Below are 25,663 nucleotides of genomic sequence, written 5' to 3'. Positions count from 1 at the left end.
TATCCCGAGTTTCGGTCAGGTTGACGCTGCGGCTGCTGGGACTGATGGCTTCCTGCATCCTTCTGGTGCATCACGCCCGGTGGCGGATGCGGGCTCTGCAGTGGGACCTGAAGTTTCAGTGGGCCCAGCATCAGGGCAACTTGTCCGACCACGTCTTGATCTCGGAGGGCACTGCGAGACAACTGCAGTGGTGGCTTACGGACCGCGATTGGGTCAGGGGCAAGTCCCTCTCCCTTCCCCAACCGGAGCACGTTGTCGTGACGGACGCGTCCCTCCAGGGCTGGGGTGGCCACTTGGGAGAGGCAGAGATCAGAGGCATCTGGTCTCCGGCGGAGTCCCGGCTCCATATCAACCTGTTGGAGCTGCGGGCGATTCGTCTGGCACTGAAGGCATTCCTCCCCTTTGTCAACGGGAGTGTAGTGCAGGTGTTCACCGACAACACCACCGCCATGTGGTACTGCAACAAACAGGGCGGAGTGGGGTCGTGGACCCTTTGCCAGGAGGCTCTGCGCCTCTGGCAATGGCTGGAACGTCAGGGCGTGACTCTGACGGTTCAACACCTGGCAGGTTCTCTGAACGCCAGGGCGGACGAACTCAGCCGTCGGTGCTCGATGGATCACGAATGGCGTCTGAACTCGGACGTGGCGCAAGGCATCTTTCTGCAATGGGGAGAGCCTTGGTTAGATCTATTCGCCACAGAAGAGAACGCGCAATGTCATCAGTTCTGCGCGTTGGAGTTTCCAAGACGGCTCTCGCACGGCGACGCCTTTCGGCGCGAGTGGAGTTGCGGTCTGTTATACGCCTTTCCGCCTATACCACTTCTGCCCAGAGTGCTGAAGAAGATCAGGCGCGACCGGGCCCAAGTTATCCTTGTGGCTCCGGACTGGGCTCGAAGGTATTGGTATCCCGAGCTACTCAGCATGTCAGTCGGTCCCCCGATCCGCCTGCCCCTTCAGGAGGACCTTCTGTCGCAGCAGCAGGGGACGGTCCTCCACCCGAACCTGTCCAGTCTCCACCTCCATGCTTGGAGATTGAGCGGCGACAGTTGAGGCCATTTGACTTGCCTCCTGAAGTCTGTGATGTTATTCTAGCAGCCAGGCGTCCCTCCACGAAGTCGGTATACGCCTGTCGGTGGAACAGATTTGTGGCATGGTGCACAGCAAAGGCTGTGGACCCTCTTTCTGCCCCTCTTTCCGAGGTTCTTCTTTTTCTTCTTTCTCTTGCCCAGCAGGGCTCTGCTCTGGGCACTATCAAGGGCTACCTTTCTGCCCTTTCAGCCTTTTTGAGGCTTCCTGATCAGCCTTCTTTGTTCAAATCCCCGATTGTAACTCGATTCTTGAAGGGCATCACTCACATGTTTCCACCTGTTCCGTTTGTGATGCCTCAGTGGGATTTGAACCTGGTTCTGACCTTTCTAATGTGTGCTCCCTTTGAGCCCCTTCATTCTTGTCCTCTCCGTCTCCTGACTTTAAAGACGGCTTTCCTGGTTGCCATCACCTCTGCCAGGAGAGTGAGTGAGCTCCAGGCTCTTTCTGTCCAACCTCCTTTCCTGTCCATTCATCCTGATAAGGTGGTTCTGAGGACTAGACCTTCTTTCCTGCCCAAGGTTGTTTCGGCCTTTCACATCGGGCAGTCCATCACCCTCCCTTCCTTCTTCCCGCCTCCGCATCCTTCAAAGGATGAAGAGCGGCTCCATCGTCTGGACCCAAAACGTGCGCTTTCATTTTACATGGATCGCACACGCCAGTTCCGGGTGGATGACCAACTGTTTGTTGGCTACGTGGGTGCGAAGAAGGGACGGGCGGTCTGTAAACGAACCATCTCTCGATGGGTCGTCCTCTGCATCAAAGCGTGCTACTCTTTGGCTCGGAAGGAGCCTCCTGTTGGGCTGAGGGCCCATTCCACTCGGGCCACGGCGGCTACCACTGCCCTGGGCCGGGGAGTCCCCTTGCAGGACATTTGCCAAGCGGCTACGTGGGCCTCGCTGCACACCTTTGCGAGGCACTACTGCCTGGACAGTCAAGTCCGGAGGGATGGCTTCTTTGGCCGTTCTATCCTCCAGGACTTTCTGGTGTAGTTTTTGTATTGGTTCGCAGACCCACCACCGGGGTTGGTATTGCTGGGGTATGTATTCTAAGGTAAGGAATCTAACACTAACGTGTTTCTTTCAGATGAACAAGTTACTTACCTTCGGTAACGATATATCTGTAAGAAACATTAGTTAGTGTTAGATTCCTTACCGAACCCACCCATCCTCCCCGTTCTGCGAACTGATACCTAGGGTTAAGGACATCCCTTTCAGGGCCCTAGTTTTTACATGGCACCAGTGTTGGTTCTCTCATGGCTCTGCGTCTTCTGGCGCGGAAATGCTGTGTGCAAAGAACTGACGTCAGCGCGCGGAGGCGGCGTCTATATACTCCAGCGACATCATCACGGCGCACGACGCCAACGACGGACGCGGAGCCGCAGGGGACGCCTGCAGACGACGCCTACCGACGCGCAGGGGTACTGCTACGCAAAAGTTTCCGGATCCAGACTGACGCCTGGGGATATTCTAAGGTAAGGAATCTAACACTAACTAATGTTTCTTACAGATATATCGTTACCGAAGGTAAGTAACTTGTTCATTACGTGAAAACCTGTTTCCTGCAGCAGCTCCATTTGGGGATGATATGCAAGTGGCATGCATGGCGAATATAGTATGTTCAGTATTTTTGCAATCCTTCTCCAGGCGTCTATTGTGTATGACACCATGATAAACGGTGTCTCCAGAGCCTCTTCAAGGCCCTGGATAAGGCCATTTAGAGAAAGGGGTCGTGCAACCCAGTCTTCAACAGCCAATTGCGGCATGAATGGTGTTGGCGCAGTCCAGTGATAGGCGTAGTGCGCCTGCGCACTCATATAATATATTTCAAAATCAGGTACCTCGAAGCCCCCTTTATCATATAGCTGAGTGATGACGGACCATTTCAGCCGCGGTTTCTTGCCTCCCCAGAACAGTCTAAGGAGTTCCGATCGCAACATTTAAAAAAAATAAACACCTGGATAATAAGGGACATTTTGGAAGAAGTACAAAAAACGAGGCAGTATCACGCTCTGCCCGCCATAGACAGTGGCAATGATATCCAGCGTGTTACATTATCAACCAGTTGGGTAATTGCTGTACCATAATTCAATCTGATAGTCTCTGCCCTCTCCGTAGATACCTGGATTCCCAGATAGCGGAGGTCTGAGCTGCACCATTTCAGCAGGTAATCCAACTGGAACCGTGACACTGCAGGGGTTAGTGGGAAAAACTGCGATTTGTTCCAATTTATTTGTATGCCCGATAGGTGCCCGAACACCAGAAATTCCCACAACAGTGGATTAAGATTGGACTGAGGGTCTGGGACATGTAATGTTAAATCATCCGCATATAATGATACCCCAATTTGTCGTTGGAAACAATTGAACGCGCTTGCCCTATGTAGTTGTCGGATTTGACATGCTAATGGCTCGATCGCAATGGCGAAGAGCAGTGGAGAAAGAGGGCACCCCTGTCTGGTGCCCCTGGTGATGGATAGCTGGGTAGACAATCCACCATTGATAAGCACTCTGGCAGTGGGTCTGGTATAAAGCAACTCGATCCATGCTATAAATAGTTTGGGGAACCCCATTCTGTGTAGGACGGTAAAGAGGTAATTCCATTCAACTGAATCAAATGCTTTCGTAGCATCCAGGAAAATGGCGGCTACTGTAAACTCCGGGGCTATAGTTTGGATTAGGGAAAAAAGGGTGCGTAGGTTATGATTGGTGGACCTGCCAGGGACAAACCCAGCCTGATCTGGGAGAACTATCTTTGTCATTAGGAGAGAAAGCCGGGTCGCCAGCACCTTAGCTAAAATTTTTGCATCACAATTAATAAGCGACAGTGGGCGGTAGGAATCACACTCTGTGGGATCCTTTCCAGGTTTTAAAAGGGAGGTGATCAGTACCTCGTGCTTCGAGCAAGGCAATACCCCTATCTCCAACGATTTGTCAAACACTTCTTTCAACACAGGAGCCATAATGTCTATGTAACATTTGTAAAACTCGGCAGGCAGCCCATCAAGCCCAGTTTCTTTTCCATTATTTAGTGACATGATAGCTTCCCTTATCTCTTCCAACTCCAATGGAGTACTAAGAAATGTTCTATGCACGTCACTTAACCAACACAGTGCAACATCATCCTGGAAATCTCCGAATCTTACCTCCCCTGCTTGTTGCGTAGTGTACCGTTTCCCATAATGCTCCATAAACAGTTCTAGAATTCCCTCAGTGTCTTGACATATCCCGCCATCTGATTTATTAATCTCCAATATGTGTGTACCAAATCGAGGATTCCTTGTGATTTCTGCTAATGCTCGGCCCGGTCACTCCCCCTCACAATATCTTTGTGCAATCCAATGCTTTCCCCTGAATTTTGCCTCCCTAGCGGCCTCTTCTTCATATTGCGACAACTTGTCTCTAAAGTCTTTATGTATCCTCCCACCAGCTCCCCATGTCAACTGTGCCTCTAACCCTCTCAATTCCCGCTCTAACTTCTGTATAGTACCTTGAATGTCCCTCAGAACCCGAAGCTTTTAGATATGCAGTATCCCCTCACCGTAACTTTAAACGCTTCCCAGACCGTTTCTTCACTGTCTACTGATTCTTTGTTCCTAGGAAAGAATGCTGCAATCTCCTCGCCTAATTCTGTTTTAAAGACTTTGTCTAACAGTGCTACGGGCTGAAGACACCATGTGGGTCATGGTCTACCATAGCCAGGCATACGTAGTTGTACCAAAACTGGACAGTGATCTGAATATGTTCTGGCCCAATGTACAACTTTACCCAGATCTGCACTCAGACCCCGAGATAATAAGCAGTAATCGAGGTGAGCCCATGTGTTAGAATATGTCGTGAAATGCGTCCCTTCTCTGTGCATAGGGTGAACAAACTGCCAGCTGTCAATCAGCCCACCCTCATCCATAATTCCTTGCAACACATCCCTGGCCCGTCTGTTGTATTGTGTACATTCATCAGATCTATCTATCCCTGGTACCATCGCTACATTGAAATCCCCTCCCCATATAATGTGCATTGACCCTATGTTTACCATCTTTTCCCATAGTGCTGTAAAGAATTCAGGCATGTCTACGTTTGGAGCATAGCAATTTACAATCGTAACCGTGTCAGTGCCGAGTCTGCCCCATAATACAACAAATCGCCCCTCCGAGTCCAGCATATATTCAAGTACCTTGAAGTGCACTGATTTTTGTAATCAGCACAGCTGTACCTCTAGCATATGAAGTGTAAGAACAGAACTTCCTAATTGATGCCCGCCTGCTCGCGAATGTGTGACTGGAGCGTGGATGTAGATGCGTTTCTTGCAGTAACGCTATTTGCACTTGGTGCCGATCTAAATACGCTAACATGTTCCTGCCTTTCCTAGCATCATTCAGACCTCGTATATATTCCAAGATAATACGGATATCTTCGATGCTTCATCATCATTTGGCATTGTTTTCTGACAGGTTATAACATAGCAGTAACAAAAGGCCAAACATTGCCTCGTCTCCCACATCTAGTACCTGTCTAGAGAAATGTACCTGTAACGGAACTCGTACAATGCCATAACAAGACCCCCCCTTCCCTCCCCCCTCCCACTGACATATCCCACTCATGTCAGACCGTCCCCTCCCAACCCCCTCCCCCTCCCCGAACAGTCCCGAGTCATGAAACAATTGGGGTATTCCCATCAGGGCAATCTCCCCAGGTGGCACACCTTACACCCTGCTGTGATGCCGGGAACCACTTGTACCCCAGAACCAGCGCGGGCGTCCGACTGTCAAATCAGTAATGAAACAAGTAACTTAGAGAATTATTTCACATGCTACATCCATCTCTCCCCCGCAGAAATATTCCTTTTCTTAATAACATACATCTACTCGCCCTGCATATCATTTGTCATTATACTTTACTATAGGCCGCAGTATATGCCCCTCCGTTCTTTTCTCATAGCCTTTATCCAGCATTCTCCACTGTGCAGTACATTGTGTTCTGGTTTGATCCATATTCATTCAACGTCTGACATCAATGTTTCTTCCAGCTACTCCTGTGCCGAAGACTCCGTCTTCCTGCGCTTCAACGTTTTAAGGAATTTTTCCACCGACTGTGGCGATGTATGTATGACTTGTTGGCCCTGATATGTGATTCATAGTCGTGCTGGGTACAGTAGAGCGTAGTCCACCTGCTCCTGTCTCAGTTTCTGCTTTACAACATTAAACTTTTTCCGTTCCTCTTGTACCCGCACCGTAAAATCAGGAAAGATGGTGAAGGCCACTCCCTCGTAGTTTAGTTGTTTCTTTTCTCTGGCAATCCTTAACACCACATCCCTGTCACTGTAGTTTAACAGGCGTGCAACTATGGGACGCGGAGTTGCTCCTGGTCGCGGTCTTGGCCCAAGCGATCTATGTGCCCTTTCCACTATGAATTGTGCGGAAAGGGTTCCTTCTCCAGCAATCGCCGTCAGCATTTTTTCAACATAGAGTTCCAGGCGCCCGGTATTAGTGCTTTCTGGCACGCCTAGGATGCGCACATTGTTGGACTGCGAGCTTCAATGTCCTCGTTCTTCGCATCTATGATGTGCATAAGTTTATCCATTTGTACCATTGCTGTTTTTAAATGTTCTGAGACATCTTCTGAATCCAATATGCGCTGTTCAGTTTCCTTCAGCCTCCTATCGTAATGGTCCAAATTTGCGTGCTATATTATCCATGCGTGTTGTTAGTGTGTTGACTTTGCCAGCAATCGTTGCAAACCCTTGTCTCATTTCAGTTAATATGGTGTGGAGGTCATTGGCTGTGCCCGGGTCACCTTCTCCCATCGCCTCAGGTGCTACACCCTCTTCCTCTGTTGGTGCTTTTTTGGAGTTGGTCTTTGTTGCCTCAAAGTTGAGGCGAGGTTGCCTTGCGTCTGGTCGCCCCATGCCTCCACCCTTCTTGTATGGCTTCTCTGCGCCCAGCCGTCTCACAGTGCGTTTATTTTTTTTCCCCCCTCTACCGCCTGTATTAATCGTTGCACCTCACACTGCGTTCTGGGAGGCACTTACAGCGCACTAGACTTCTCGCCCGGCACCACAAATATTTGGAAATTAGCTGCCCACCATGCGCGGGTCGATTTGTAGGCTTTCAGTAGTATTTGTGCATCAACCACCAGTTATCGTATCCCGTGTTCAATCACTGTGCAGATCGCCCAATTTCTCTGTATGTGTGCTGCAGTTATCAGTGGCTAGTTTGCTTCCACGCACAGCAATGTTCAGAGGGGGGACCTTAACAAGTTAGGCCCAAATCACCACTCCGCGCTATCACCACGCGCGCCAGTCCTCAGACCTCTTTCCATGTACAATATTTCCTGCCAGTCTGTTGTTTACAGCCCGCATCTCAAAAGATGTATACTGCATTTCATGCACTGTTAGGGCGTCACACCTCCGATGGTCACCCACGTTCTAGATGCACTTTGCCCATATCCGCCTAGGGCCAGCCTGATTTGCAGTGTTGTGCTTTTTGTCGGTCCTTTTAGGACACCAATTCCATGTTACTGTAGCTGACAACTACACAATTGCACACAGGCAGAGTGGATGTGCGCAGCAGTTCTCCGTAGTCAATTAATGTTCATTGCAGTCACGGCCTACAAAGTACCTGCAAGCACCGGTTATTGCGTAGCCCACGCCTGCCGCCACTGATATATCCGCCCTTTGAGGCTCGCTGTTCATTAGCCAGTAACGCTTGCAATGTTGCAGTGGATGCCGTGGTTGTCCGCCGTTTCCCCCTTCTAATGTGTCCCTGGTATCTTCAGCAGCCACCACTATTTTCCCGATTTCAGGGCTTACTTCCAGCGCTCGCAAAAGAAATGGCCGCCCCCCGGGATCCCGCTTCCCGAGTGGAGCACACAGTCCCTCAGTCAGTCTTGGCCTCGGGGTTTATGTCCAACCGCTCAGAAGGTGGAGCGTTATTTGGAGCGACTCACCGTTGTTGTCTTCACGCCGCAAAACTGTCCGGTTTGCGATGCGCTTCTTCCGCTACTGTGCGGCCAACCGCCCACGTGGAAGACACGGCACTCGCGTAACTGCTCTGCACGGTCCCGTGCGGCGGCCAGCTCCCAGTGTCCTCTCGCAGTCAGGCTCCACCCGCTCCCGGCTCCACAATGACTGCAGCAATGCCAATTCTTTTTCGCCAGTAGATGCCCCTTACGCCGGTAGGACAGATGTTTTGTCATAAGATGTGAGATTAGTGAAAGTCTGAATATAAGATCAACTATCGACCAGTTGCCACAATATAGTTAATGTTATCTTCCTGGTCCATGTTGAGATTAAAAACAGTGGACACGCTGGGGAGATGAGGAACAGCACAGCAGAGGATAGTTTAAACAGGATAAATAAAGTTTATTCCGTCGGACTGCGGGAGCCTCACAGAGGTGAGGCCATTCCGCTCGGGCGCCACCTAGCGCCCCCATCATTTGCTTACCCTGGAGAATCTCCAGGGTGTAGGAGGTTTGCTGTTCCAGAGTTCTTTCTTCAGCTTCTGGGCAGTTGCCACTCTGTGGCGATCTGTGGTCCTGTTTCTCTGCTCTTCTTGTAGCAGCTGCTATCAGAGCTTCATCCTCCCGCCAATGATAATAAGATGGCAGGCATCACCCAGCACACAACACAGACTATGATGGGCTACGTCTATCTGGTCTGTGCAGTTAGAGCGTGGATAAAGTTATCCGGATCTATCAGGCTGTGAATGTAACCTAAGGGCTTAAGATGAAATGTAGAGTTTACCTCCTTCCTGAGTGGCTCCAGACTGCTGTGTGCAGACCCGATAGCTGGCAGTACCCTGGAGTATCCATGTATAATTACATTATAGATTATGTTATAAGTAAACTGCAACACAGCGGCAGGCAGCACCCTGCCAACAAGTAGGATTTCTCATAGTGTTTTATTTCCTGGCACATTAATGGAGATAGTCTTTTAACTGCAGAAGAACAACACTGACCATACGTTTCCTGGCACCGTCTTTAAAATGACGTACACATTAGGAATGGCATTTCTTTCTGCTGGAATAATAACACAAGTTATCTTGTACTCTGCTATGATGTTGCACAGATCTTTGGCTGCAATGCATTCCATGTTTCCTTCAAACATGCTTTCTGCAGGGCACATACATGATTTGCTGCTGTAGAGAAATAATGCTCCTGTGTACTGTGGCAGACTCAGAAATATTGAAAAACTTCATGATTTCTCTTTCAGCACTTCAAAGTAAAACCTTTCAATTTTTGACTCAATCATTTAGCAGAAACATAACTTTGTACCATTAAAATAGTTGTGATGGGGAACATTCATGTGGGGTCAGGACTGGTTCTACCAGAGTGATTGCTGACTTGGAGGAGCATGGAGTTGACCACCTTGCCTGGTCCAGTGTGGAACCAAGCCAGCGATGCTTTGCTGCAGGCTCATTTGCCCTGTTAGCTGGTCAACAGTTTGAGGAGGAGGTGAAGAGCTGGCTAAGTGTGCCATGAGGCTGGCCGTTCAGTACATCCCTGAGAAGGGAGCTTTGAGTCGATGTAGTGTTCCTCTTATGCCACGTGCAATTCATCCTCTCCAAAGCCTCAAGAATTCCTGGGTGTGAAGGGCGGCTGATTCTGATTGGGTGCTTGATACTTTTCCAGAAACTCATGTTCTTGATTGTTCATGTTTATCAGTAGTTAATTAAACACGCCCAGGGGTTTTATCTCTTCAGTTGACACTAGCTGCAATAAAAGTTTCTTTCTCGTTGCAAAAAAATATGAAAGGCCAACAAGCCTTTGTAGGTCAAAGAATGGAAGGGCTGGGGAACTGTCAGTCATCTCACTGCTAAGCAGAGCAGTCATGCTTCATCCTCCGTCAGGCCTCTGATTTTGACCAACATCGCTTAGAACACTGGGACTTTAGAGCCCATCCTTTTAATGAGAAAAACAAAACTACAAGTCCCATAAGCAATAGTGGTGGAAGGTGTCACGCATGACCTGGGACAACTTCCGATTGAGCGCATCCAGTTCCATTTTTAAGTATTTGACACAACATTGAATTTATAACCTTTGTTTTTTATGGTCATGAGTCGCCAGAATACTAAAAACGTGTCTTTTATTCTCAAGGCCAAATAAGTAATCGTCTCCAGCTCGGAAGCTAAGTTAATTCTTCAGTATTTGTCATTGATCTCCACGTGTGTCTGGTTTGGGTCTGCCCCTGCATTGTTCCCGATAACTCGCACAGGTAAGGAGCTTGTAGCAGCAACATGATAACCCCATACTCGTCTTAAGAAGTGCGCTCGGAGGCAGGTATCCGATCATTTTTGTGAAACGAGCAAGCGCCAATATCTGCTATGTACATTTGTTAAAATAAAACAGTCAAATCACAGTATACTGTTCCGGAGGTTCGTCCCAGAGACATTATCTGTAACTGAACGCAGACCCCCTAGGAAGCATGTTCTTTTAAGACAAGTTGCGTTCACTCACCTGAAGGTGACATGCTTCATCATTGGGCTATACTCCTCACCAGGTCGGCGCTACAATGCCTGGCGGGCACCACCAGAGGGCACTTTGTCGCAGATCTTTTATTAAGTACGCCGGTAGGACAGATGTTTTGTCATAAGATGTGAGATTAGTGAAAGTCTGAATATAAGATCAACTATCGACCAGTTGCCACAATATAGTTAATGTTATCTTCCTGGTCCATGTTGAGATTAAAAACAGTGGCAGAGAAATTGAGGAACTAATGGCCCCTATCACTGTTTGAAAGTGTCGATCACCTATGGACCTGCTGGTAAGCTGGGGTCTATACTTCAGGTCAACTTTTTTCATGCCTTGTGTAGTCATGGAGCAATCTGTTGGCATTTCATCAGGACCAAATATGGGAAAATGGGTAAATGTGACCTAATCTTCTCCACCGCATGAGGAGCTCTGTGACTCAAAGCCCTGCACCGTGCATAGGAGATAAGGTGCCTATTACCATCTTACTGCCACAGGTGAGCGCGCCTAACAGAGTGCACTAGATACGGTAACCCTCCTAAAATTCAGGACAAACTGACTTATCCAATAGCGAGGACGCCGCATCAGAGGGCAACTAGTTTGAAAAGCACGTGCTTCCTAGGGTGTTCAGTTAGAGATAATGTCTGTGGGACTGAACCTCCGGAACAGTATACAGTGAGTTGATTTATATGAAGAATGTGTATACTGGACTGTCATTTTCCTCGTCATCTCTTGTGATATGTAAAATAAACCACAACACATCGGGAGACCAACAAATCTATCACACATTAAATGCAAAAATAGCAAAAGGCCAAGCAAATTAACAAGTGACAATTGTCTTTGCAATGGACGAGAGCATCCATCCTAAAGCAAGTTGGAGTATATAATGCTAATGCTACACAATGTATTTTTATACACTTTGCTCCTAATACAAGTCAATGAAACATGAACACGTGATAGAAACAATTACTAAAACGACACTAATGAGTAGGAGGCAGGATCTTCTCTCGAGAGGAATGTGAGAAGTCCGTGAGGTGCACATAAAAGATACACAGACAAGCTGCAGAATTCACTGTTTCTGGAAATAACACTTCTGCTTGTCAATATTCAATTTACTACAAGATGCAGGAAAGTGTGTAGATGGACATCACTAAATAAAATGGTTCTGGCCCTACTAGAATCATGTAACTTTGCAGGCATATTAAGGCGAACAGACACATCAAATTAATATAAGAATATTGTAATTTGGTAATGTAATATATCAATGCACGTTGTGGCATTCATGTGTAACCAATTATCGGTGTTAAAGAAACCAGTATATCCAGTTATGCTTTCTCAATTCCTTCTTCCTAGAGGCTACCACTGCTGCTAGCCAGCCGTATTCAGCAGTTCCTCCTGTGACCTGGAATCCTGCATTTAATCAACACCAAAGGTTGTCAATGCTTCTAGCCAACTCCGGTCACTGGTGCTACTCGCACCCCCACCACCCTTGGGCCTGTTATTCTTTTAGCCAGCTCCAGTCAGTAGTGGCCCCTTGGGCCTGTTTGTAAGCCTACTAGCCAGCTCCTGGTAGTACTGGCCCCTGGGACCTGTTATCATTCTAGCCAACTTGAGTCATTAGTAGCACCTTGGGACTAGTGATCATACTAACCAGCTTCTGTCAGTATTGGCTCCCTGAGACCTATTATCCTGCTAAGTAACTACAGTCAGTAGTGACCCCTGTACCTTAAATCCTGCAAATATTCAAAACCAGAGGTCAACTCTACTGCCAACCAGATCCAGTCAATATTGACATGTACTGTTACCCTGCTTGTAATGAATACCAGAGGCCAGCGTTGTTGCTAGCCAGCTCCAGTCACCAGTGGCCCGTCACATATTATCCTCAATAGGATCAATGCCCAAGGCCTGTGCAGCGGCTAACCTGCCCTAGTCAGTAGTGACCTCCTAGACCTGGTATTCTGCATATAATCAGCAAGGCTTCGGCCCTTATAACACGTACCCCACATCCTTATGGCATATTAGCAATGTAATTTATTTACATCATACGGTAGGTACTGCACTATATCACACGATCCCAAAAACAAAGAAAATCAAAATTTGCCTAACCGTTCAGCACTCCACCTTGTCAAAAATGACCAAATCACACCAAGCACTATAGCCTGTCACATCACATGGCACACTCAGCCACAACATGACAAGATACTACGGCAGGGATTTGGGGCCATTAATCCTCTGTTCGAGGCATGTATGCTGTAGATGCACATGCTTTACATACTCCTGCCATCTTGTGTTGGGTCTGGATGTTTGCAAGTTGTTTTTCTTTGAAGAAGTCTTTCCAGTCACGAGGTAAGGTGACTCCACCTTTCGGTGATAGTGTGCATGGGCATCAACTCCATTGATAGATTGTTTTTTACCCCAAACGGGTTCAGATGTGTATTGCTGGGCTCCGAAACCGCTCTTTGGGTTCCCCGCAGTCCACTCTACCCTCAACGGTATTGTTTCAGTACCCGTTTCCCTGTTCTCCGCGTTTCAAATCGATCATCAAATTCTCCATTTTTGATAGAAACCCTCGTGGGCAACCGTCGGGCCTTGCTGCCTAGGGCCAGCCATCTGCAAATGGAATGGACTCCATTCTATTTCTGTCCTGGGTGCCACGCCAAGTACCCTCGCACCGACCTACATCAAGTTTGTAACTTGTGCCTCTCTCCGGAGCACAAGAAGGAAGACTGTGATGCTTGTAAGTCGTTTTAGTCCAAGACGACTCTACCCGATCATCAGGCTCGATGACGAGAGAGGCAGCGTCAAAGCATTCAACACACTCTGGATATCTTCGGGGAAGAATCTGAATAAGCCGAGATAGAAGTGTCTGCCATAGAAGAAGAGGCCCATCTCTATGCCAGAGCGCAATCGTTGGGGCAATCTGGGGCAGCCATGTGAATGCAATTCTACGTCATGCCAGTTCCATAGGCGACTGACCAAATGTATAGGTTATCTTGCGCCCTTCTGGCATCTAAAGAGGCCTAATAAACAGCATTTGGGTGTCAGCTCAATACTTAGTTATGTGGTATGAACCATTTCTTCGACAGCTAGTTGCCAGAAGGAGTGTATTTCATCGCAGGACCATATTTAATGTAAGAAATCAGACCCCACAGTGTTGCAGCGCAAGTATATATCTGGGCAAGACCCGACCATTCGATGAAGGTGTTGTGGCGTTAAGTAGGTTCTTTGCAGAAAATTATAATGTATCAGTCGAAAATGGGCATTACTAGAAACCATGCGTATTAGTTCATAGGCCCGCTGCCATTCTTGATCTTCCATTGGAATGTCAAAGTCTAAATTCCAGGCCTCTCGGGCCCGTGTGTAGTGCCTACTGTACTTGATCACATTGTTCTGTAAAGATGCATAATTAGGTGTCAACACGCTCCATACGTTAACAGTATCTCAAGGGTTTGAGTATGCGGCAGAGCTGTCGGATAGCATGGCCAGGTGTGCTTAGTTGTGTCTGCCAAGCACGCATGTTGTAAAAATAGCCACTGGCTTAGACCAAACTCTTTGCGGGTATGTTTAAAGGGGATAAGTCTCATCTGGGTACAATTCACCCTATTGTTCGCATCCCCCCTCCCTCCATGCCCGGAAGGACATACTGAGTGCCATCTGCCTGATTGGTTTTAATATCCAGATTGGGATCTCCCTATGGAATGGTGCGCGCTTAAGTACTCTCACTACAAACCATTGCCATACTCTGTCGTCTGTCGCACAATATATGGAGTCTCTAACGGTGTACCTGATTCCTCCATTAACAGCTCTGGAAGACACCCAGCGTCCACCATTCCCGCCAAGAGCCGCATTTCCCAACTAGGGACTGTGTTGAGCCATCGAGCTGCGTGTTGCAATTGAACGGCATAAAATTAGGGGTCCAAATGTGGGACCTCCAATCCCCCGCTGCATAAGTCCTGGTCAGTGTGGCCAAAGCCACTATGCTATGTGTAATGGCCTTGTTGAAAGATTTAACAAGACCATGAAGGGCATGATCGTTGGACTTCCTGAAACACTCAAAAGAAGATGGGATGTCTTACTTCCATTTTTTTTTTTTTTTAAATATATTTTTATTGCAGGAATTAGCAAATTGTTACATATACGACCAGCAGTATAAATCCAATAAAATCAATGAACTGCATCCCACCATCCCCCAGCAGCATGTACCCATATACAGCCATTCAGCCCACAACCCAAAGGTCGGGCGGCAAAATCCAATGGGGGCTCAGCAGGAAAGCAAAGCTGGTCCGGATAATCCACTGTCCGTCATCTGCTTTTCTAAACAAGCCTATAAAACCCCAAAGAAAACCCCTCCCATAAAACACTATAACCCAAATAATCCCTACCCAACCCAACCCCGCCATCAGTGTATGGTAGCAGCCGCAGTAGGACTCATGAGAGGACCCATGAGGAGAGTATCAGAACATGAATTGCAATCGCCTATCGGGACTCGGGGCGCGCTGCTCTCTCACTGTCAGAGTCGCTGGGGGCGCAATAGTCCCTGAGGGCCTGCACTAATGTCTCCCATTCTAGCACTGCCTCCTGTGCCTTCTCGTTATGCTGTCTCCCAGCTAGTTGGTATCTCAGCGTGCTTTCTCCCGCTGCCCACTTCAAGAGTTCGCTGTGCCACCTGCTCCCAGTCGGACCAGCCAGTGCCTTCCAATTCCTGGTCACCTCTCGTTTAGCTAGGAGAAGCCCCAAATCAATGAATTTACTGGAAATTTTGTTTTTGGGGGTATGTGGAAACCAATGCAAGAGTCCCACTGCCGCATCGACCGATAAGGATCTCCCTGTCACCTCCTTCAGGGTCTTCCCCACTTCCATCCAGTAGGAGGACAATCCCGGGCAGGCCCACAACAAATGGAGGAGATCCGCCTCCGGCGCCGGGCATCTGGGGCAGTTCGCCGAGCCCGTGGCGAAATACTGTTGGATTTTCGCCGGGGTCAGGTATGCCCTATGGAGTACGTAATAGTGGACCAACTGAAAGCGGGCGTGGCGCGTGCCCTTCCAAGCTCGCTGCACGAGTTGGGACCAGGTCGTCTCCGGGATCTCCTTGCCTATGTCTGCCTCCCAACGGGCTCTCAAGGTCGTGAGGGGGGTCAGCCCCTCATTGATCAGTCTACCATAGAGGCAAGTGACCGCCTTCACTGTGCCCGCAGACATCATGACGTATTGGCACACCGGAGACGTAGGGGGCTCCTCTTGCCCGCTTTTCCAGTGCGCCTGGATCGCTCGGACCAGGGCCGAGTGCAATAGAAAGTCTCCGCGGGGAACCTCGAAGCGGTCAATGAGCTCCTGAAAGGGCAAGAGTGCCCCATCCTCATAGAGGTCCCCCACCAACTGCAGTCCCGCGTCCTCCCAGTCCGCCAACCGTGACCAATCACCGCCATGGGGCAAGGCCGTCAACATCCCTAAAGGTATTTCAGGCACATACGGTATTCGCAGTTGGCCCCGGGCGTGGGCTCGGTTCCAACACAGGCGAATGGTCTTCTCCTCCAGCGACAGGTCTTGCAAGGCCAAACGTTGTCGTAGCGCTATGAAGGAGAGAACATGCCTGGCCATCCCCGTACCTCTCCTGTCCTCCGGGCCCCGGAATTTCCTGGCGATTTCCTGGGTGAGGGTCTGGAGCTGCGCCGCTAGATAGTATTTCTCAAAGTCCGGCACCGCAAGCCCACCCTCGGCTTTCGGCCTCATCAGGGTCTTAAGGGCCACTCTTCGGCGGCCCGAGCCCCAGAGGAATCCGATTATCATTGACCGTAGGAGCCTAAATGTGGCCGGTGTGATCCAGATCGGTAGAGCTCGGAAATAATACAGCAACCGGGGAAGCGCCACCATTTTGAGCAAAGCGATCCGCCCCGCCATCGAGAGCGGTAGCGTAGCCCAGAAGTTCATATTACCCCGTAGCGCTCGACTGCATCTGGCAATGTTTCCGTCTAGGAGGTCAGATGGTTCATGATAGACATACACTCCCAGGTACCTAAAGCAGTCAGGTTCCCATCGAATCTCTCTATTGAGAACAGGGCTAGGGGTGCCTCTGCGAACCGGGAAAAGGCATGTCTTAGCCCAATTCACCCGGAGGCCCGAGACCTCCCCAAACGCCGTGAGCGCCGTCGCAGCTCCGTGCAGGGCAACAACCGGGTCTTCAAGGAAAAGCAACAGGTCATCGGCATATAACGAAATGTAGTGCGGGCCCGAAGGTGTCCAGAAGCCATTATAATGAGCCCCCGATCGGAGTAGCAGCGCGAGAGGCTCCACCGCCAGCGCGAAGAGAAGTGGGGATAGCGAGCAGCCCTGTCTCGTGCCTCTCTCCACCGGATACTGTGAGGAAATTAACGGGCCTGCCCGAACCCTGGCCGATACAGAGGTATACAAGACCGTGGTCCATCTGATGAAACCCTCGCCGAGGCCGAACCGCCGTAACACAGTGTGCAGGTAGTCCCATTCCAGGCTATCAAATGCCTTCTCTAAATCTACCGATAGGACCACCGGGCACGGAGCGTCCACGAGCGGTTCCCCCAGCAAGCGGAACAACCTACGGATGTTCATGGTCGTGTTTCGCTTGGGGATGAACCCAGCCTGGTCTTCATGTACCAGGGAGCTCATGTGGCCCAGCAGCCTCGAGGCCAAGATGCTGCTCAGAATCTTATAATCGACCGTCAGCATCGATAAGGGACGGTAGGACGCCGGATCGGCTGAGTCCCGTCCCGGCTTGAGGAGGGGAACCACCAAGGCCTCGCGCATCGAGCCGGGGAGCCGGCCAAGCCTCTTCGCCTCTCTATATACGATCACCAGTCTCGGGGCTAGGAGATCAGCGTAGGCTGCGTAAAATTCCACAGGAAGGCCGTCTAGGCCCGGGGTCTTGTTCCGCGCCATCTTTTTAATGGCGCTGCGGATCTCCCCCAGTTCGATATCGGACCCCAGGGCTTTCGCTACGTCAGGCTCCACCGTTGGGAGCTCCAGGGGCCGTAGATAATCCTCGAGAAGGTCAGGGTCTCTGGCTGAACGACTACGATACAGCTGATCGTAGTAGTGCCGGTAGCAGCTTAGAATCTCCGGCTGAGTGTGCACCACGGTCCCGTCCGCCATGCGCATGGACGTCGTCAGTGAGGTTTGGCGCGTAGGGTTAGCCAGCCACGCCAGCAATGCGCTCGACCTATCCCCATCTGCGAGGGACCTAACCGTATAGGCCTTGTAGTCGAAGCAGCGCAGCCGCTCGACCTCTGCCGCCACCGCCTCCTTCGCCTCTACCGTGCGTCCCTGAAGTTCAGGGTGTCCGGGGCGGCGGAGTTGCAACTCACGGAGCCTCCGATCGGCAACATCTAAGTCATCGAGGATAACCCGCCTCATACCTACCTTCTTGGTGATGCAATAACCCCTCACCACCACCTTAAAAGCGTCCCATTCCAGCGCTCTCGAGCTCGCAGTGCCCCTGTTGGACGCGAAATACTCCGCGATCTTATCCCCTAAGTCCGCTTTGAATACAGTGTCCTCGAGGATCTCGGGACGTAACTTCCAGGTGGGCACCGCCGGCGCCCCAGGAAACCAGCGAAGGGCCATCAGGAGGGGGTTATGGTCCGAGATGGTCCTAGTCAAGTATTCGGAACGGACCGCCGCTGAAACCAGTTCAGTCGAGCCAAGAAATCCGTCCAACCTAACGTGTAACTCGTGTAGGCCCGAGAAGTAGGAATAGTCTCTAGTGTCGGGGTGTTGTGCCCTCCAAATATCCGTCAAACCCCAGCGTAGCTGCCAGTCCCTACGACCTTTAGCCACACGGCGGACCGGAGAGTCAGGGAGGGGCGGATGCGAGCGATCGGTCTCCACATCCACTACTGAATTGAAATCCCCACCGAGCAGGAGGGGCCCAGTGAAAAAGTGGGCCAACGAGCCCGATAACCTGGAAAGGAAGGCAATCTGGTCCATGTTAGGTGCGTATACACAGCAAACGTTTAGGTCCCTCCCCCCCAGAGTGCCCGAGATGGCCACGTAGCGCCCCTCTGGATCTACCACTGAGTTTGTGACCTGGAAGGGAACCCCAGCTCTAATCCAAATTAGCGCCCCCCTGGCATACGCGGAGTACGATGTGTAAAAGACCTGCCCCCTCCACCTACGCTGTAGCGCCGCCCCTTCCGCCTTGTTCAGATGGGCCTCCTGCAGCAGCGCCATTTGTATTCCCCTACGCACTAAATAAGCGTGGACTTTGTGCCGCCTAGACATGGTGTGAAGCCCCCGCACGTTCCAAGTAATACATTTCACATTAGCAACATCAGCCATTGTCCCATACTGTTTGTGCAAAGTCTCCCCATCTGGGTCCCAACAAAGAACGAACAACAATCAACCCATCACTGATGGCGGCCATTTTCCCCAACCAAAACTCAACAACTCTTATTCTATCCAAACCCCTGCCCACCCTCCCCAGAACAGGACTCAAATAGCACCATCTAGTTCCCATCCAAACCATGCCCTCAGAAAACCCCTCGTCCCCAACTAATCCTGCGGTCGCCACCGTAGGAAGGCCTTAAGGGCCAGGTGCGGGCTGGGTGGAGGTAGCGGGCCCTCGATGCCCTGGCTACCAGGACTAAAGCAAGCCCAAAACAATAACGGAAACCCTCGGGGAAGAGCAAGGCACCCCCCCCCCCCACTTCTCCGGAGATCATGATCAACCATCGGCTCCCGCCACCCCCGCTTCGGGCCCCCACCCAAAAGGATGCAGCTCACCCCATCAACCCTGTCCATCCAGAAGGTCCTCAACCGATTTCGGTGTGATCACCGGCGTGTGGACGCTGTCCGTCACCGAGTCCTCCGAGTCCGTCGGTGCTCCCTCGTCACCAGGGTCCTCTTCTTCTGCAATGGTACCGTCTCGTGAACCAGACAGTGCAGATAACACCTCCAACACTCCCTTCCGCTCCGTCGAAGTCTCCGCAGTTGAAGGTCCGCCCGACCGGCCCCGGCGACTCCGTATCCTCTTAGACCGCCGTCGCTGTCCCGGCTCCACCGCTAGTTGAGATGCGGAGGTGAAACCATCTTTCCCAGCTCTATAGAGTTCAAGCCAGTTACAGACATCCTCCGGGGTGTCAAAAAATTGAGTCTTGTCATCGACAATGATGCGGAGCTTTGCAGGAAACAGGAGCGAGTATTGGATGCCCTCGCTCCGGAGCTCGCGCTTGACCGCCAAGAATGAAAACCGCCTGCTTTGGGTTTCATAGGTGTAAACCGGGAAGATGTTCACCTGGCTGTTCTCCACCTTATAGGGGCCATTATGTCTAGCGGCATTGAGGATGAGGTCTCTGTCGCGAAAATGCAATAGGCGTGCCACCACCGGACGCGGTGCACGGCCCTGTTGTGGTGGCCTCGCTGGGACTCTATGAGCTCGTTCAAGGGTGTAGAAAGAGGATAAACCCTCCGGGGCCACCGTGTCTCGGAGCCAGGCTTCCAAGTAGGCCACCATGTCGCCATCTTCGATCTTCTCCGGCAGGCCTACCACTCGGATGTTGTTGCGCCTGTTACGGCCTTCCGCATCCTCCGCTCGCTGCTCCAGGACAGAAATCCGGGACAGGGCATCTTTCATTGTCGCGGCCAAGGTTCGCTGCGCCGGCTCTAAGGTTTTCACCGAGCCTTCCACGTCCTTGACCCTGTCCGAAAGCTTGCCGTGATCCGCCCTAAGGAGGCCCAGGCTCGTCGCCACCTGGGCAATGTCCTGCTGAAGGGCCGAGCGTGTGGTCGCGATCGCCTCCAGGACGCGGTCAAACTGTTGCTGCAATGGCGCTCCACCAGCACTCCCCGGGTCTCCATGGTCCTCTTTGTCCGGGGCCTCCGAGTCAGAGACGGCTGGGGTGGTCCCCTTGGCCCCCCTTGGTTTCCCCATGTCGCGGGAAGCGCACAGTGTGGGCCCAGGCAAAAGCGCCACCGAGTGCGGGCGTCGGCTATAACTCTCCCGATTGCTGGCCCTCGGGCTGAGGGCTGGCGATCCCCTTCTCCAGGGCCTGGTGGACCTCCACAGTTTCGGCTCGCGCCACCACCGCGTCGTCGGAGAGCACTGAGGAGGAGGCGGAGACACTCGGCGCCAGGCCGGGCAAGCCCGTCTGGTTAACGAGGACCCGGAGCGAGGGCCACCCACACCACCAGAGACTTTGTGGCGCCAGGGGGTTGTGCTTCCCATGGGATCGGGCCGATCGGGGAGATGCAGCCAAGTGCTGTGTAGGGGGTCGGCGCCACCGTCAGGGCCTCCAGGCGTCCGTGTGCCGAGGTCCACTATGGTGGGGGCATCCGACCATCCAGGCGCAATCTCCAATGCCAGAGTCCCATCAGTTCAAAGTCCGGTTCCTCACAGTCCAGGAAGACAAAAGGCCGGAGGGCGCGCTGTAACCAGCGATGTTCCTCCAGTCTAATGGTCCAGTCCGAGGGGACAATGGGATCCGGGCGCCATGTTGGGTCGCTCTCCTCGGGACCACAAACTTCGATTTTCCGGCGGATCACCACCCGTCCGGGCTGCGCCAGGTGCCTCAGCAGGTTCCAGTCGGGCCGATCAACAGTTTGCGGGGGTTAGGGTGCCCCACGGCCTCCGATTAACAGGATAATCCCGGGCTCAGTCCCGGAGCCGAGCTCTCAGGCGACCATCGCCATCGGCGCCCAAGCCACGCCCCCGATGTCTTACTTCCATGCCTGCTTTGCGGCCAAGTTATGGAACAGTCTTCCCGAAGCTATCCGTGGGATACAAGATCTCCTAGCCTTCAGAAAGGCTGTCAAAACACACCTCTTTCAACAATAGCTTCTTCCTTAGTGTCTCCACCTCACTGTATACTGTATTCTGTCCTTCCGCAGCGCCGGGACGCCCCTTCGCTGGGGCAGCCGTGCGCTATACAAATCACCATAGCATAGCATAGCATAGCATTGCTTTTTGAGTATTGGAAAGGGCCACAGAAAGGAGTGGGGTCCTCCTTATTTTAGCTTCTGTTTGGGTTTCCTGTCGGTACCACTGTGCCTTGTGAAGGAGGGATTGGAGAAACATATTGTAGAACCGTAGCAGATATAGTGGACTATGTGTTTGGCTTTTGCTCCAGGATGTATGAAACCTCTTTGGCTCTCACTCCCTAGTTCAAATTCCATGGGCAAAAAGCAAGCAAAAACGTTGATGCCAGCCTAGAGCTCCAGAAGCTCTGGTAATGCTAAAAGGCTACTATGGTTGAGTTCCAGCCAGGGCAGATGGTGTGGGGTTTGGGTCCTGTGGCGCCGAGGGCTCTGCTAGGTAAGTGGAGTGGACCCTACCCTATCCTAGAAAGAAAAGGGGCGGTCACCTACCTGGTAGACCCTGGCTCTGACAGGAATCATAAGAGGGTCGTCCATGTGCACCGCCTTACACCCTACTATGACATGGCAGATGTGACCATGCTCATGGTTCCAGATGAGGATCAGGAAGCAAAGAGCGAACCTGTCTATGGCCTGCCCAACAATCCAAAAGATGGGTCTGTTGAAGGCGTGGTCTTGTCAGACACCCCACCTGCCCATCAGGAGACTAATTGCAGGCAAGTCCTAAATCACTTTGCTGAGCTCTTCTTTTTGACCTCCTGCCAGACTCGCTGGTGTGTCCATGATGTAGACGCTGATGAAAGACTACCTGTCGAGAATAAAACATGCAGGCAGACTGATCATGTGAAAGAGAGCATCAAAGCTGAAGTAAGCATGATGCTGGAATTGGGAGTTCTAAAGCCTTCTGAGAGCCCCTGGACCTGCCCAGTTGTCTTAATCCCCAAGCCTCATAACCAGGATGGTAAGAAAGAAATGAGGTTTAGGACCATTGGGGCGTGAATGCTGTGACCAAAAGCGATGCATACCAAATTCCATGGGCAGATGAACTTATTGACAGGTTGGGAGCAGCCAAGTATCTGAGTATGTTTGATCTCACATCAGAGTACTGGCTGATAGGTCTGACGACTGCAGGAGCAAAATAAATATCTGTATTTTCAACCCCAGATGGGTATTATCAGTTCACTGTAATGCCCTTTGGTTTGAAAAATGCACCCTCCACTCTTCAAAGGTTGGTGAACTAAGCCCTTGCTGAATTGGAATCCTTGAGGGCAGCATATCTACACAACATTGCTGTCTTTAGCGCCACCTGGCAAAATCACCTGATCCACCTTAGGAACGTGCCGGAGGGTCTGAGAAGTGCAGGCCTCATTATCAAGGCATGCAAGTGCCAGGCAGGACTGGGAAAGGTTGCATACTTGGGTCACCTTGTTAGTGGAGGCCAGGTTCAACCCTTACAACCCAAGATCTAGACCATTCTGGACTGGGTGGCTCCAACTACCCAGACTCAAGTGATGGCCTTCCTTGGCTTCCCTAGTACTATAGGAGGTTTGTGAGGGATTATGGCACCATTGTGGCACCCCTCACAGAACTGACTTCCAGAAGAATGCCCACAAATAGTGAACTGGACTGTGAGCTGTCTAAAGGCTCTTGACACGCTGAAGGAAGCGATGTGCTCTGCACCTGTTCTGAAAGCTGCAGATTATGTCAAGCAATTCATTGTGCAGACTAATGCCTCTGAACATGGTATAGGAGCAGTGCTATCCCAAAAACATGACCAAGGTCAAGATCAGCCACTGGGTTTCATCAGTAGAAGGCTAATCCCAGGGAACAGCGTTGAAGTGCCATTTAGATGGACGCCTTTGCTGTGGTTTGGTCCCTTGAGAAGTCTAGGTCAAACCTCTTTGGCTCTCACTCCCTAGTTCAAACCTACCACAGGCCTCTCCGATGATTAATGCAAATGAAAGGTGAAAATCCCAAACAGCTAAAGTAGTCCATCTCCCTACAGGGAATATACTTTGAGGTGAAACAGAGACCTGGGAGTGCCAATGCAGAAGGACTTTCCAGATTGTCCCATTTAGACAATGTTAAATGTTATGTTATGTTAAAAATACTTATAAAGCGCGCGCACACCACAAGGTTTCATGGCGCTGCGGACAAGGGAGTCCTGCCGCTAAGTGATTCATTCATAAGTCTGGCGAAAGAGCCAGGTTTTTAAGAGTTTCCAAAATTGAGGATATGATATCATTGATCTAATGTCCTGAGGGAGAGTATTCCAAAATTGAGGGGCCAGGACCGCAAATCTTAGTCCCCCCAATTTCAGCGTTTAAAGGACGAAGTAGCTAGGGGATTCAAATGGGAAGACCTAGGATCCTGAGTGTGGATATATCTCTGGACCCGAGTAGATACAGACAATGGGCAGTTGCCACTTTAATAACTTGTCCAAGTCATTAGATATGGTACAAACTCCAGCCAGAAAACAAAACAGGTATGTGGAGGGTCGAGGGGATGTTTAAAGACCAGTCTGCTCATACCCCTAAATACAATTTACAACACACAAAAGAGCAGATCAGGTCTGGAGAAGAGTGTGTAGCTGTACTGGCCAGGGTGCAGAGTAAAAGGATGCATACATGAACACATGATGTTGAAAATCACTGGCTAGATGAATCCCATCAGACCACCCCTTTGGTGGAATTTACGTCATCTGGGATGTTGCTGATCATACCAAAACACAACCGACCATGTAGTGCCGATGTAGAAATGGATGTCAGGAAGATAGCCGTGACAATCATCAAAAAGTGATCATGACTAGGGTGCAGTGCCTATATACCAGTAGTGAAAATAAAATTAACTACATGCGCGTCGTAAGGTATTCAAAACGCTCTTCATGTGTCAAAGGTTAAAAACACGCCGGGTAGTAAAGTTACCCAATGGCGCAGTGATGAACGGTCGACATGTTTCAGCTCTAGGGATTTTCCCAGCTTTCTTCAGGACCAAAGTCAGTATTGCTACTGCAACCGAAAGTGAATGTTAAATCAAATATCAAGCAATGTACTAAAAATTGAGTACATATCTACCAGGAACCATCACCGTAGAATGTCCACTGGAAGGCAAGGAGAACATCTTCTTCCTATAAGATGAAGTATGATTTACAACAACACCATATATCAAATACACATCTAGACATCTACACATAAGCCGCACAGACAAAACACACTTAGCATGAATAATTGACATTCAGCTTAATTTGAAAAAAGCTTATTAGCTCAAACAACATGAGGCATTTCCTCATGATGCTACTCACCCAGCCTTGTGTGGGTGAAGGCCCCACCTCACCCGGCAACCGCTCGGGAGTATGAGGCCCCGCTCTGTAGTGTAGATAAAAGGAAATCATGAGTGCACAGCTCTCTAATTTCCAAGCCAATTGCTCTACACAGGAACCCAACAGACGTGTGATAGTGCCCTTACTGTTCACCCACGCCATACCAACATAACCGTCTATCGGACATCTTACAGACCCAAATGCTAACATACCCCTAGTCAAAGAGAAAACCTACTCATGTTTGAGCCAGTGTAGGTGTTACTCATAGGTTATAAAAGACAATGAATAATTATGTGTGCCCCCAGACACGTGGTCAGGAGTAACCAAAGTAAAGGGTTCAACAGATACCCAACAAAGTTTAAACCATAAAATCCCTGGTGGGCACCTAGGAAACTCATGGGCTTAACAGTCCAACAGATAATTTATTCAAGTTGCCTCCCCTGTACCATGAGACTCAATGGTGCGAGTCACCACAATTCTACCACTAACCAACAGATAATTTATTCAAGTTGCCTCCCCTGTACCATGAGACTCAATGGTGCGAGTCACCACAATTCTACCACTAACCAATAGAAGTTCACTATGGCGGGTTAACCAGAGGACTAACCTGTCCGTCGGTGCCACGGATTGGGACCCGAGCGGAAAATGGAGGTGTCGGTGTGGCCGCCCCTCATACCTTTATAGCCACCATTAATCCAAAAAAGTGGCCGATAATCGCCAAGCAGCAAACTCTGGCGTGAAAGAGAAGACACTGGTCATACGCGCATGCGCAATTGCGCGAAACAAACTGTGGGCGTCAGCGTGAGCAACGTGATACTACTCTTACGCGCATGCGCTTAGACGAAAAAACTCAAGGGTAATGACTTCTGGACCGTTATTATTTATCCAGTTGTAAGGAGGAAATTCCCAACTTACAGTAAATAGGGACAAGGATACCGGGGGTGCCGGAGGTTAGGA

Source organism: Lissotriton vulgaris, chromosome 1_1 (genome assembly GCF_964263255.1).
Source record: "Lissotriton vulgaris chromosome 1_1, aLisVul1.2, whole genome shotgun sequence".
NCBI lineage: Eukaryota > Metazoa > Chordata > Amphibia > Caudata > Salamandridae > Lissotriton > Lissotriton vulgaris.
Note: the sequence above shows the minus strand (reverse complement) of the source record.